The sequence below is a fragment of the Misgurnus anguillicaudatus genome, chromosome 8 (genome assembly GCF_027580225.2).
Source record: "Misgurnus anguillicaudatus chromosome 8, ASM2758022v2, whole genome shotgun sequence".
In the NCBI taxonomy this organism is placed as follows: domain Eukaryota; kingdom Metazoa; phylum Chordata; class Actinopteri; order Cypriniformes; family Cobitidae; genus Misgurnus; species Misgurnus anguillicaudatus.
The window spans coordinates 16,562,775-16,577,296 of NC_073344.2; the positions used below are offsets into that span (position 1 = coordinate 16,562,775).

The 14,522-nt window shown below is 39.1% G+C and overlaps 1 protein-coding gene across 10 annotated transcripts in view; it reads right to left on the reverse strand.

The window, feature by feature from the left end:
- foxp1b (forkhead box P1b) overlaps window positions 1-14,522 on the reverse strand; it is a 246,457-nt gene that overhangs the window by 165,181 nt on the left and 66,754 nt on the right. The window contains exon 1 of one of the 10 annotated variants that reach the window (XM_055212475.2): window positions 9,265-9,431. The exons of the other annotated variants lie outside the window; for them this stretch is intronic. The gene's annotated coding sequence lies outside the window, so the exon portion shown is untranslated. Of the gene's footprint in view, window positions 1-9,264; window positions 9,432-14,522 lie in introns of those variants that run through there. 10 annotated transcript variants of the gene reach the window in all.

A 14,522-nucleotide genomic window follows, 5' to 3' on the forward strand; every position in this document is an offset into this window, starting at 1 on the left:
AGAAAAACATTCCAGGATTTTTCTCATTTTAATGGACTTTAATGGACCCCAACAATTAACAGTTTTAATGCAGTTTAAAATTGCAGTTTCAAAGGACTCTAAATTATCTCAAACGAGGCATAAGGGTCTTATCTAGCGAAACGATTGTCATTTTTGGCAAGAAAAATAAAAAATGTGCACTTTTAAACCACAAATTCTCATCTTCCTCCGGTCCTGTGACGCGCCAGCTCATCATCACGCCGAAAGGTCACGGATGACGTATGCGAAACTATGCCCCTTTGCTTACAAGTGTGGAAAAAGAGGACCGTTCCGACGTTGTTGTATGTCGAATGATACTAATTAATGTCTTTGTGTCAGTTTATTGTTTAAACTGGTCCCCAAATGTGCGTTTCATATATGTAACACGTGACCTTTCCACATCATTACGTAAATATGTGAGGTCGCGCTGGCGCATCACAGGACCAGAGGAAGAAGAGAAGTTGTGGTTTACAAGTGCATATATTTTATGTTTATTGCCAAAAATGACAATCGTTTTGATAGATAAGACCTTTATGCCTCGTTTGAGATCGTTTAGAGTCCTTTAAAAACTGCAATTTTAAACTGCATTAAAACTGTTAAGTGTTGGGGTCCATTACAGTCCATTAAAATGAGAAAAATCCTGGAATGGTTTCCTCAAAAAACATAATTTCTTCTCGACCGAACTAAGAAAGACATCAACATTTTGGATGACATGGTGGTGAGTAAATTATCAGATTTTTTAAAGAAAATGGACTAATCCTTTAATACATTATATACTACCGGTCAAAAGTTTTGAAACGCTTGACTGAAATTTTAATAAAAATCTTTTAATCTAAAGGTGTACGTTTAAATGCTTGAAACTACCTTTGTAGACAAAATATACCTGTGTGAAACAGATTCATTTATGTTATTAGAAAATACAAAAAAAATAAAATAAAATACTGAATATTAAAGAAAAAGCAGCCAATAAGCACCCAGATTAAATGTGAACTCAAATGTGAAACTTCAAAAGGCTTCTTGATAAAATGACACGAGTACGGTTATGCAATGTTAGTATAAAATATTGTTTTGATTTATTTTGGATGCTTGTAGTCACCAACATAATTCTCACAGTTACATTTGTGTTTTGCCATTGCCATAGTTTATTATTATTCTGTAATGAGAAAATGAATAAATAAATAAATAAAGAACGAGTAATTGAGTTCAAAACTTTTGAGCGGTCGATAGTGTATATATAATTACTTAGAATAACCATCAGTATAGCATTAAGCTACCCATCTTAAATATACTCAGGAACTATATTATTACATTAAACTACCGAGAAACAGACTGGAGGCCATGCCAATGTCCCTGGGGTATTTGAATAAAAGCATTAAAGTGTTAAAAGAATGTGAAAAATGATGCAGTTTACATTTGGCAGTCAAAGCAGCAACCAACCGTTTGAGTCTGTTTATCTCGGGTAAAGAGAGCGCAGATGGAACACAGCACTGCGTCACATGTTAAACATCTTTGTTAAAAAGGGTGGTCAGCATTTAGACCCACCAAAAATGAGCATGAGGACAAACGTCGTCGTCATCTTGCGTCGATTCACCCTATTTTTCTAGCATTTCATTTCTACCGATTCAATTCCAATAGACTCCAATTAGAACGTCATCCCTCCCGTTATAAATCAATAGCCTGTGGTGACAGGTGATGAATTTTTTTTTTCTTAAAAAGCTAAACATCATTTATTCAAATCACCTGCTAGGGTCTCAGGTGCTAAATGAGTTTACAGAGATGCCTAACGTTCATTTAGACAAATGTTCCCTCTTCTAATGACGAGAACGTTTTGCATTGAGAGCAGAGGAAAGGGGAGGTGCGCGACAGCAGTTACCTTTCGGTTTTAAGCGCTGTAATGTGTTGCTAAATCGATAGTCGCCCAGACTGAAAGCATGGGGTTGGTGGTAATGGTGGTGTTTTGAGCAGCGGGGCGGTGGAGACCTGGAGAGTGAGTAAATACGATCATACCGCTAAACCCAGCTGGAGAAAAAGTAGAACCGGCACTCTGGTGCTCAGGGACCTTGCTGAGATGATCGGCTTCACGGGTGTGTTTTAAAGGAACAGAGAGAGTCGACTAAATGAGCACATGGGCTAAAAAATGATAGTGGAGAAAAGTAGCAGCCTTGACAAACTATGATGACAACTTTCAGCTATGGTAAACTGTAAGACTTTGTCCTGAAACTGCAGAACAATGACTGATAAAGCTGATGTATACGTAGACCAGACACATTACTGTACAAATGGGTCAGGAGGACAAAGAGGTCGATTATAATTTGAAGAGCTCAGCTGCAAAAGCCACTAAAACCCACCTGCGTCAAAAATGAGATAATGATATTAACAGAATGCCCTCAGGACATATTATACGTTCATCAAATGCTTGTGCTTCAAATCCCGGCCTTAGGTAAATCAGAAAAATACTAGTTTGTTGACAGAATCTGTTTAACGCCACGCCGATTTTTCAGAAAAGTGCTCAAAGTGCGGGGAAGCTGAATGATAATCACATTTAAACTTTGGTCCCTTGTGAGCACTTGGACTAGCCTGGGTTTCCCCATGCTGCCTTGAGTGCAAATTTATTCACGCTGCAAGTCTAGCATGAAAACCATGGACCATTTTCCCCCTGAAATAGGGAACCAATCAGAGACCGGGGAGGGGGCAGCAAGACGATGACGACGTCTATGCAAGACACCGAACATTGCAGCAGACGCAAAGTAACTTTTCGATGCAGCCTTATACAGTGTTCGAAGTAGTTTTGAACGCAAGTTTATTTTAAAAAAAGAGCAACTTTTGGCGTTAAACAATTTCATATCCAAGTAGGATGTTTGGATATGGCAAGACATGATAGCCACATCATTTTATAGGATCAACCTGCTAGGCATCGTCAACGAAGTCCCTTTAACTTATAAATGGTAAGTGGTATTTATTAATATCATTGTCAATATGCATGTACTGTGGTTGTCACAGTGTCACTAAGTTGTGTTGCTTTTCAATATCAATATACAGCTACCGGTTTAGTTGCATTAGTAGCTTTCAGCTGTGTGCACACGTACCCGATAAAAGTTGTTGACTCTTGAATTTATGTCGCTCTACATACGTCATCTGGTATAATTGAAACGATTGGCAATGAGCTACGTACAGACACATTTGATAGACATTCGTAGCGCCCAATAAACAGCTATGGGCATTCGTAAACCAAAACGCCTCAAATATGAGAAAATGAGCATGTGGTTCCCAGACCACGTCTCATTCTCTATGATACTGGTCTGGTGTTAGCCAGGCTACACTTGGACCTGAATACAACCCGAATGTGGCAGCCACATGGATCACAGCGCCCCTTAATGTTACTCCCAGTTTCTACACTTTTACATTTTAATTTTTCACTTTTTCTACACTTTTTCTTAGGGTTTGTACGATACCAACGAACAACACCTTGCTTTTGAAGAGGAAGTATTTAGGCATCAAATAACTTTAATCGTATGTAGCAATGACTTTAAAAAAACACTTGAATGCTGTTCTTATTCACAAGCTGTCGAAATCGCATACTCCAGTCTGTGCATGGCTAAAACCAAGCCAATCCTAACGCAAATGCCATGGTGGTCATTACAAACGCCTCTTCAATCCATCTAATGGACCGTCTCTTTCCTCACTTCACCAGAAACACAAGAGCACATGAATATTTACCACCAAGCGAAGCCATTCCATTAATCGGCTCGCAAATGCTTAAATGGCATATCTGTGGCTACTTCTGCGGTGAGGTCATAAATGAACAATCCTGCTTTATTAGCATATTAATTTATGCAAGGACTAAGTGCAGCTCATAGGCTAAGACCGGCTCCTCTCCTCTCCTATTGGTCAAGAAAGCAATTTACCCATTATCCTATCAGTCTGGCATGGAATGCTGAAAAATATTATGTATTAAAATATTCGTATGATTTTGTATGGATGATTCAATAAAAGAACTGTGAATAAAAACTAGTGACAGACCAATAAATCAACCGATATTTGTGACCCTGGATCAAAAAACTAGCCATAAGTTGCACGGGTATACTTGTAGAAAAAGGCAAAATTACCTTGTATGGGTCAAAATTATCGATTTTTCTTTTATGCAAAAAATCATTAGGATATTAAAATAAATAAATAAAAATAAATAAGGTTTTAAAATCTACCTACATCCACCAGCTTAATAAAAAGTTTGATAAAATATGAGAATGTATGGTTTATTTATCATAAATAAGTAATTGACCACAAACACCAGTAATGGACCAATCACAGATTAATGATATATAGATATTACATTGGTCATCATCCACCTTGCCATTTATATTCCAACCAATGAAAAACCTGCATCAGTTGCCTGCTAATAAAAACTTTTGACAAACATAAAATCCTGAAGTTGTGAATTGAAAGCATATCACAAAATGCGAGAAAGAGTTAAAAAGAGAGAGACTACGCAGAAGACAGGCTGTGATATCTATATTGAGTGATTTTTGTGTTTGTTTTTGGGGTGTGTGCACATGATTTTCCAAGTCACTGTCTGTGCTCTAAAATACAGGAAAATTGTATGACTCACTTTCAGACAAATGCAGCTGTTTACAAAAGCCTGACAAAAAGGTGACTGAACTCTTTTTCTCTCTCTCCCTCCGCAGCCTGATTCATTGCAACTATTTCCCAAAACCTGTAAGTCATTTTTATAATTTGGTTACAAGCAGGGCTTCATCCATTGTTTTGCAAGTCCTCGTTTATGTAAACAACGGTGGTTTCCGACATGCAAACAGACGCGAAATCTAATTTATCTCTGCTTTTACGTAGGCCGCTTGAGCTTCTGCAGTCCTGCTAAATGTCAGACAGTCTGGAAGTTTTGGCCATCACGTTTTGCTGAGCTAAGGACGGAGTACGCGGAGTACACACACATTTTTTACCGCCTTACTACCAGGGGTATGAAGTAATTAATTACAAATACTCTCATTACTGTAACAAGTTACTTTTTCACAGGAATTATACTTTATTTAGTATTTTAAAAATAGTGTACTTTTACTTTTTATTGACTATATGTAACGGTACTTTTACTGCGCTACTTGTCGTTTCTAAACGCATTACATTTTTTTGTAATTGCAATCGTTAAGGGGAGTATAATATTCAGTCACTTTAAAACACGCATGGCAAAATGTGTGTGCAACTTTCCGCAGCACTTCACAGAACGATCTGCCAAAACATGAAGATGTCGCGAGAGCAGACGGCTCCATATGCTAGGTCTCACTCTCGCGGTACTTGATGTTATATCCTGATCAGTCTGTGGAGTTCAGCATGAAGTCATACACGCCCTAACTTGCGAACTCCGATTTTCGACACCTGATGCCACCAACTGTATTTTAGTCATGGAGGATGAGGGGAAAAGTTTTGCTTTCAGAACAAAGTCAAATAAAAAAAGGAAAAAAAAACTTTTACTTTTAGGAGCCATTCACATGTCGCGCCTAAAACGCATGGAAAACGATAGGTGCGTAGGTTCTTGTCACATGATGTGCGGTGCGCTTGTGGCATTCTGAAAAATTGAAATGTTTTTTAACTCGATGCGGTGTGGACGGACGTCTTGGAAAAAACGAGCATGTCGAGACCGTGATGCTTCCCTTATGACCACGCTTATGGCACGCCTTCAAATAACGAACTTGAGCACGCAAAACACGCGATATGTGAATCACCCCTTAATTGATTATATGTAACGGTACTTTTACTGCGCTATTTTTTCCTCAACTTGTCGTTTCTAAACGTGTTAAATTTTTTTGTCATCGCAATTGGTTAGGGGAGAATAATATTCAGTCACTTTAACCTCTTATGGAATGGCAGAAATTCCACAAGGGGGCGTATTTGTTCCTCAGACGTTGCACAATAAACGTGACATCCGAATATATTCATTATAAATCGTGAATGAAAAGTGAGATTCAAACGAATGTCCGTTAGTGAAGTAATTGTATACACTATTTATATCGTAATTCGGTCAGAGACGTCAAGATTGTGAGATGAAAAATCGAAAACGATTTTTCATCTCACAATCTTGACGTTTCTGACCGAAATACAAAATAAATTGTGTATACAATTAGTTCACTAACGGACATTTCCTTGGACTTTGGGGGATTTATGAACAATTTGTTTTGGACAATTTTACCAAAGCGGATAAAGGGAAGATTTTGAAGGTAAGTAAATATCCTAAATCGGCGCCGCCCGGTTCAGGTAACTAACAACTAGATTACAGTTTTATGACTGCTATAAATCATATTATGCTTTGTGTGTGCGCTTAATGGACTCCCTAAAGTCTAAGCTTTCCAACAATGTGCCGCATGACGGTATATTTTGAAGATTTAATGCTTCAAAGTTACAATGACGTAATGCAGCCTCACGTGCAAGGGAGGGGGTGTACCGTGTACAGCACAGTGTTCCTTATCAGGTTAAATCACACATGGCAAAATGTGTGTGCGACTTTCAGACATGACATTAAGATGTCGTGGGAGCAGATTGCTGAAAAGTTAAAAAGTTTTAACTCAATGCGGTGCGGACTTGCCTGGAAAAAACTAGTGAGTTGCAATTGCGTCGCTTCCATTATGAGCGCGCATACCACGTGCCTACATTTGAAATAACAAACTTGAGCATAAATCACCCCTAAATTGAGTTGAGTATATGGAACGGTACTTTTACTGCGCTACTTTTTCTTGTCAAACTTGTCATTTCTAAACGCATAAAAAAATTGTCATGTGTGTGCGCGACTTTCCGTAGCACTTCGCAAACTGATCAGCCATGACATTAAGATGTAGCATACGGAGCCATCTGCTTTCGCGGTACTTTGATGTCATACCATGATCAGTCTGTTCAGTTCAACGTAAAGTCATACACGGCCAAACTTGTGACCTCTGTTTTCATCACCTGGCCCCACTAACTGTATTTTAATCATGAAGGAGGGTGAGGGTTTAAGTTTCACTTCCTGAACAAATTCAGGACACCCATGGCCGGCCGTACGCTCGCACCTAAAAGACGTTTTCGCGATGACACTCCATTTAACAACATTACACTGATATAAGCTATATTTTAAATTGTAGGATGCTGTCTTAACAGTTGTTAAAACATGCATAATACTCACTACTCATGATTACTCTTCAAAGAGCTACTTTTTTACTCATACTTTAAGTAGATTTTAAGACAGGTACTTTTTACTCTACTCACAATACATTTTTTGGGAAGTAATAGTACTTGATTTTTTTATTACTCTTTCCACCCCTGCTTACTACCAAGGCAGAGGTATTTCGTTCCTATCCCAAAACAAACAAGGCTGCGCATTTCTTTACACTATTTAAATGTTAACAGGCAGGGGCTCGGGCTGAATAGAGCATTCTTTCTCTCTGGATACCAGAAACGGCCCAGCCAGGCTTTCAAAACACGCTCTAATGAAATCATCCGAAAGATAAATAAAAAGTTGCACTTGTTTTCTTTTCGAAAATCACCTCCCCCTCTTTTTTCCCTTTCTTTTTTCTTGCAATTGGATTAAACGCTTTTCAAATGTGGACCATAAGAGTGTGGAACTACTGTGGAGGAACTTCTCACTTTCTCTTCCTGAACCTGATGACATTTATACAGCTGTGAACTCAAGACATGAAGGTTAACGCTGGGCTAGTCCTAAAACATTTCATCTATAGATTGCTAATGCAATGTTATTTGTAGTAGAGGTTGGGAAATATGGGGTTTTGCATTACAAAATGTCAAGTGAAATTTAATTTAAGTCCCACGTTGGTGAAAATCAAGTTTATGGGGTGGTTTCCAGGACAGGGATTAGCTTAAGCCAGGACTAGGCCTTAGTTTTAACAAACCCGCCTTACTAAAAACATTACTTGTATGCATTTTAGGGCAGTGATGTATTTAAAATATGTCTGTGCAAGTTGTTTTCAGTTTGGACAGCTCTTACATTTATTTTAATCTTGGACTAAGCTAATCCCTGTCCGGGAAACCGCCCCTACATGTCTATGTGGTGTTTGTAATATGCTTTAAGGCAAACCATGTGCAAATTCATCATTTAACACCATTGCAAAGTAGTTTATTCATAATACTGGAGGTTTCCAAAGACATCTCATTCCCGCGCTTTAAATCGGCTTGGTTTGCTACGTCACACACATGCAACCAATCACATCATCACATTTGAATAGTCTAAGCTAAAATTAGCGATAAAAACAGTTAGCATTCAAGTATGCAGTGTGAAACTAGACTTTACAGTTATGCGTCTAAACTACCAAAATTAGCATCTATTTTTGCGTACAAAAGGATGGAGGCGGGGACTAATTTTGCATTTTCATATCTATGATCCGAGCTGTGCGGTTGAGTAAAGGCGGATACTAATTTGCATATTCATGCTATTATGATGCTCAAAGAGTTTTAAGTGATACAATTATCAGCGAGACTTATCAGCCAAACATGAGATAGATCGATAGATTGATAACCCATGTCACTGGGGCAATACCCTTTCAAAAAGTACACGTTTGCACCTGTACATAATGTATACATATCTGTACCTAAATTGCCAATAGATAGATAAATGGACGGATGGGCGAACAAACAGACAGTTTAGGGAAAACCAGGCACTAAAATAGGCACAAGTAAGAAAAGTATTTATTAAATTTGCATTATTCATTAACATATTTATTACCAGCAAAATTTGAAACGATGTGGATTGTCCACTTTTGTAAATAAGGGTTACAGTTAACCTCATCTGTCAGTATAGCCAACCAAATATTAACCCAACTGATCGGTTTGGCAGATATATCAGTCTTTCATAAATTACTATGGTTACTTTTTTATTACAAAGTCTCAACCACCTTTCAACCGATACTGATAACATGTTTCCCCTTTCTATCAACCCATTCTTTCTCTTCTGTTATTCTGTTCTCGTCTTTCCTTTGACCACAGATCCTGTGCGCTATTAATATCAATAACCCACAAATTCCATTTCCCCGTGCACGCAGTAAGAGTGAGAACGGCGAATGAGCGAAAAGGAAAAACCTCACGACACAAATCCACTTCTCGTTTCGTGGGAAAGATCTAATTGGATGAGAGCGAAGGCAGACGCGTGCGTCGCTCAGAAAGAGGGAGAGAAAGGATGCCGTCAGTCAGAAGCAGAAGGGTGTTAGTACGGAGTGAACGAGATTTCGGCTTTGCTTAAAATCAGTGAACACTCACCCATTAAAACAAGACAATGTTCCACAAAACAAATCCACAAGTTTCAGCGTCCACACTTTGATCTTTACTGCACAAAAGCTCTCTCTTCACACACTGTCTCTATCAAGTTGGTGCGAGCGGTGCGCGAGCTTGACTCTTTCACTCTCTCGCTCACACGCGCTCTCGTCTCGGGGGCTGGAGGTATGTGCTCTAAACACAACAAAAGCCCGAAGATTGAATATGCAGGAAGAGGGCCTCCGTTTGCATAAACACAAACACTCAGCAAATGAGGGGCTGGCACCGATCGCACCAGTGCCTGATGGGAAACGCATACCTGTCCCGTTCTGTCTCTGGACTGCTTTAACCAAACCAGGAGTGAGAACGGACAGCACAGATGCCAGTACCGACATGCATGCTACGAATAGTTGGGGTTGATGATGAGTAAGTGTGAAATATTTTTTTCTGAAAAGCTTCTCCTTATATCTCTGAATGGTGCATTACTCATACCAAAAAGACATATGTTCCCCTTCTGGATATATTTTTAGAGAGGAGTATTATTAAAAATCATTTCTATCTGTTTGCTCTCCTACAAGGCTCGTTTTTTATTTTTAAACCACATTTGTGTTTAAATTTAAGTTGGTAAAACATCATGTATGCACAGCTTTACCTGTTAATATCTACTCTCTTTTCTCTCAACCTCAAAGTGGCTGCTGACGGATGTAACATCGCATGACCGAGACTACGGAAAGTTGACGGATGGATTACAACTCCTGCAATATTCCATTCATAAACGCACGTGTGTACATTCACTCGCCTTAAGAGTCGAGACAGAAGAAACTTAGCAGATAGATGGAAAGAAAGATAGAGCGAACAGGAGTGATGGATGGGCAAAGCGAGGGACAAAAAAAAAAAGGGAGCACAGACGAGACCTGCAGAAAATAAACAGGGTGTCTTGTTTCAAAGGCAGGGGACACACAGGCATTCCATTGTTCGAGCCAATTATCAGAGGCAAATAATAACAGCAGATGGATCGAGCGAGGAGCGGAGAGCTGCAGAACAGATGATGAAATGTGAGAGAGGAGGAGGAGGGGTCAAACTACCATGGTCCTAAAGCCCAACACACCAGATGTGGACAGTGCACAAACCCTATCACTGGCCTTGACTGCTGCTACGACCCCGCCGCACTGACATGAGAGGATGATCTGGAGCTAAAACGGTCTCATAAAAATGTTGAGAATATTATGATCAAAAAGACGAAGAAAAAGGCGAAGAAGAAAAGCAGAAGACAGAAGAGGAAGAAGAAGATTATCACAGAAGAAAAAGAAGACAGAAGAGGACAGAGGAAGGAAGACCGAAAAAGAAGACAACAGAGGAAGACGACAGAGGAAGAAGATGAAGAACACAACAGAAGAAGACGACAGAAGACAGAAGAAGACGATGACAGAAGAAGACAACAGAAGACAGTGCATACTGTGACAGTATATGACTGTACTACATCCGCCATGTTGATACATCATGTGACACGTCGTCATGAATGAACATTTCGGGATTTTGCCGGACGGAAGTAGTAGGTCATCAGAGGACTTTTCGAAAACTATGAATTCAGACATGCTACTTATCTCACCTACTGCATTTCGCCCTCCTACACTTGAAGAAAGGATGTGTTAAAGGAATAGTCTACTCATTTTCAATATTAAAATATGTTATTACCTTAACTAAGAATTGTTGATACATCCCTCTATCATCTGTGTGCGTGCACGTAAGTGCTGGAGCGCGCTGCGACACTTCAATAGCATTTAGCTTAGCCCCATTCATTCAATGGTACCAAACAGAGATAAAATTAGAAGTGACCAAACACATCAACGTTTTTCCAATTTAAGACGAGGAGTTATACGAGCAAGTTTGGTGGTATAAAATAAAAAATAGCGCTTTTCTAAGCGGATTTAAAAGAGGAACTATATTTTGTGGCGTGGTGGCACTTTTGGGAGTACTTCGACTCGGCGCAGTAACACCCTCCCTCTCCCATTATGAGAGGGAGAAGGGGAGCGGACTTTTCAGGCGAGTCGAAGTGCTCCCAAATGTGCTATTACGCCATAAAATATAGTTCCTCTTTTAAATTTTGTACCACCAAACTTGCTCGTATAACTACTCGTCTTAAATAAAACGTTGATGTGTTTGGTCACTTCTAACTTTAACTCTGATTGGTACCATTGAATGAATGGGGCTAAGCTAAATGCTATCGAGGTGTCGCAGTGCGCTCCAGCGCTTGTGTGCACGCATGATGGAGGGATGTATCAACAATTCTTAGTTAAGGTAATAACATATTTTAATATTGAAAGTGAGTAGACTATTCCTTTAATCTTTTACACATTGTTTTGTTTTATTCTATTTTAACACGTGTCATTTTGTGTTGATTTTATATTTAATAAAAGGGAAAAAAATGTGTTGTTCCAAGAACAACACAGAGATGTGTCTAGTTAAGGACAACACATTATGGGCCAGATTTACTAAACGGGGCAAATTAGCGCGAGAGCACAATTTCCAAAAAGCGCTGATGGGGTTGGTAATATCTGCGGGTCAGGGCTGTGACGGATCGCAGTTGTACGGATCACGACCCACGGTTCGGCTTGCATGCGATTCACGGATTAATATGCAAATTAAAATAGGAAGGCACCGCTCTAAAAAGCTCTTCACAAACCTATGCTATGGGTGACGTCACAGACACTACGTCCATATTTCTTACAGTCTATTGGCATAACACACGCGCAAACATTAGTAAACTGCTTTGCATGAATCATTTCAATAATCTCCTCCCAAAAATGTTGCCTCTGAAAGGGAAACTCCTAGAAATAGGGTCAGTCGCAAAAATAACTAGACCACACCTTTTCAGCGCTAATTATCCACTGCACGTCTCTAGTAAATCCCGAAATCGTTATTTAAAAAAAATATGCTTTGCGTTTGCGCAAGCTGTTAGTAAATCTGGCCCTAAGTGTGTTGTCCTTAACTAGACACAACAAGTGTGGAAGTTGGTGGTATCGAACACAGTGTACTACTTCTACTAATAAATAAATAAATAATTAAATAATAAACACACAAATAAATGTACATATAATTATTAGTGTTCATATATTGCTTTTTTACAGAGCACAATTTAAGGCAGACTGGATTCGAACCCAAACTCCAGTTAAAAACACTTTCATTCCAATTACAGTGATTAACTCGGATTTGCTCATTACCCAACCCAAACTGCTCTTGGGATTTCAGTTGTTTTGTTTGATCAGAATTGCATAATTGTACTGCATCAAAAAGTTGCTCCGGCTTTGAGCTACCGACTAAAGGCTGTGTTATCTGGAGAGTATTTTTCATCGAGGACCTTTGGGTGTATTTTCTTCACAGCGGAGCTACAGGGAAGAGTATCTGAAGCGAGAGGAACCGGCAACTCAATATGCTGAAGGATGTGTCATATCGCTGCTCAACTGACAGCCGAAGTGTGTGTGTATGAAGTGGGGGGGGGCTTTTTCAGCCTAAAACAAAACGCATCCTCAATGTGCCCCTGTCAAGGGTTGGAGATGTCTTCAGATAGTGGCACAAAAGATCAACCGCTCCTTTTCAGCTGAGAGAATAGAAAGAAAGTTTTCGTTTCATTAACTCAAGACTAAAGCGTAATTATCTCCCTATGGGCCGCAATCACCAAACGCAGGAAAATAGAACTGAAAGCACTTTCCACTCCACTCATCTAAGCGATTCTTTTATTCCCACTCTTTTTTCCACTTGTTTTTCTTCTCCGCCCTCAGATGAGATTAACCAATCAAATAATGCAAACGGACTGCGGGGGCAAGAGGAAAATACAACTTTCAATACTCTGTGTTATCTGCCTTCACGTTCTTCGACTTGTCAGCGAACGGCTTCCGTTTCTATTCGTCTGGCATCTCTCGCTATCTTTATTCTCTGACTTTGGAAGAGGGTGTAGGAACGAAATCAGGGACGTTAGCTGCTAAGCCGCTGAAATCTTTCAAATCATGTTGTATTTTTGACAAACCATGTGCAAACGTATCATTCAATTTTCTGTTTAATGGGACACTCCAATTTTTTGAAAATATGCTCATTTTTCGACTCCCCTAGAGTTAAACATTTGATTTTTACTGTTTTGGAATACATTCAGCTGACCTCCGGGTCTGGCGATACCACTTTTAGCATAGCTTAGCATAATCCATTGAATCTGATTAGACCATTACCATCGCACTCAAAAATAACCAAAGAGTTATTTCGAGTTTCGATATTAGCGTGATGCTAATGGTCTAATCGGATTCAATGGTTTATGCTAAGCTATGCTAATAGTGGTACCGCCAGACCCAGATATCGGCTAAATGGATTTCAAAACGATAAAAATCAAATGTTTAACTATAGGGGAGCTGGAAAATGAGCATATTTTCAAAAAAAAGTGGAGTGTACCTTTAAAATTGCAGTTATCTCATTCCCGCGATTCAAAATTCCCTCGGTTTGCTACATCAAAAACATTTCACGTGCAGTTCACGTATTCATTGTGGGAAAACCAAACATAGCAGTTATGTGTCGTAGACTGCAGAATGTAGCATCTATTTACATATATATCTATGGTCCGAGGTGGTGCGAGAGAGTGGAGGCGGGAACTAATTGCATATATATATATATATATATATATATATATATATATATATATATATATATATATATATATATATATATATATATATATATATATATATATATGGTCCGAGCTGTACGACGATGTAAATAATATACAAACAATGTGAAATATAATGCAATATTAAATGATCACTAATTCTGTTAAATCGAACTATGAGATTTGTAGCATCAAAGTTTGATTTCAATATTTGTCTCAATGTTATTTGCAAATAAAGTAATCAGGCAGGCTAATATACTGATCTATTACTGCTTGTAAAGCTACTTCTAAAACGGCAATGCCCCTCAAGGATTTAAATCGAGAATCAGAGACCCTGGATTTAATTAGCTTATGAAAATAATTGCCATTAGCAAAAATCTCTCCGAATAAAATGGTTTGGAGCAGCAGGCTGCGATGGAGAGAAAACATCTTACTTCTGGAATGGAGCGAGGACAAAGAAACGCCGTTAAAGGGAGAAACTGGCAGGCCAAGCGAGTGTTTTGCACACCGACACAGAGGTCGAGTTAATTAGACTATTGTCATTTTAATCAGGACAGCTTCTCGGTCAGCTTTTGCCCGTGTTCACATCCACGACACGCTCAGGGCCTGGGTTCAG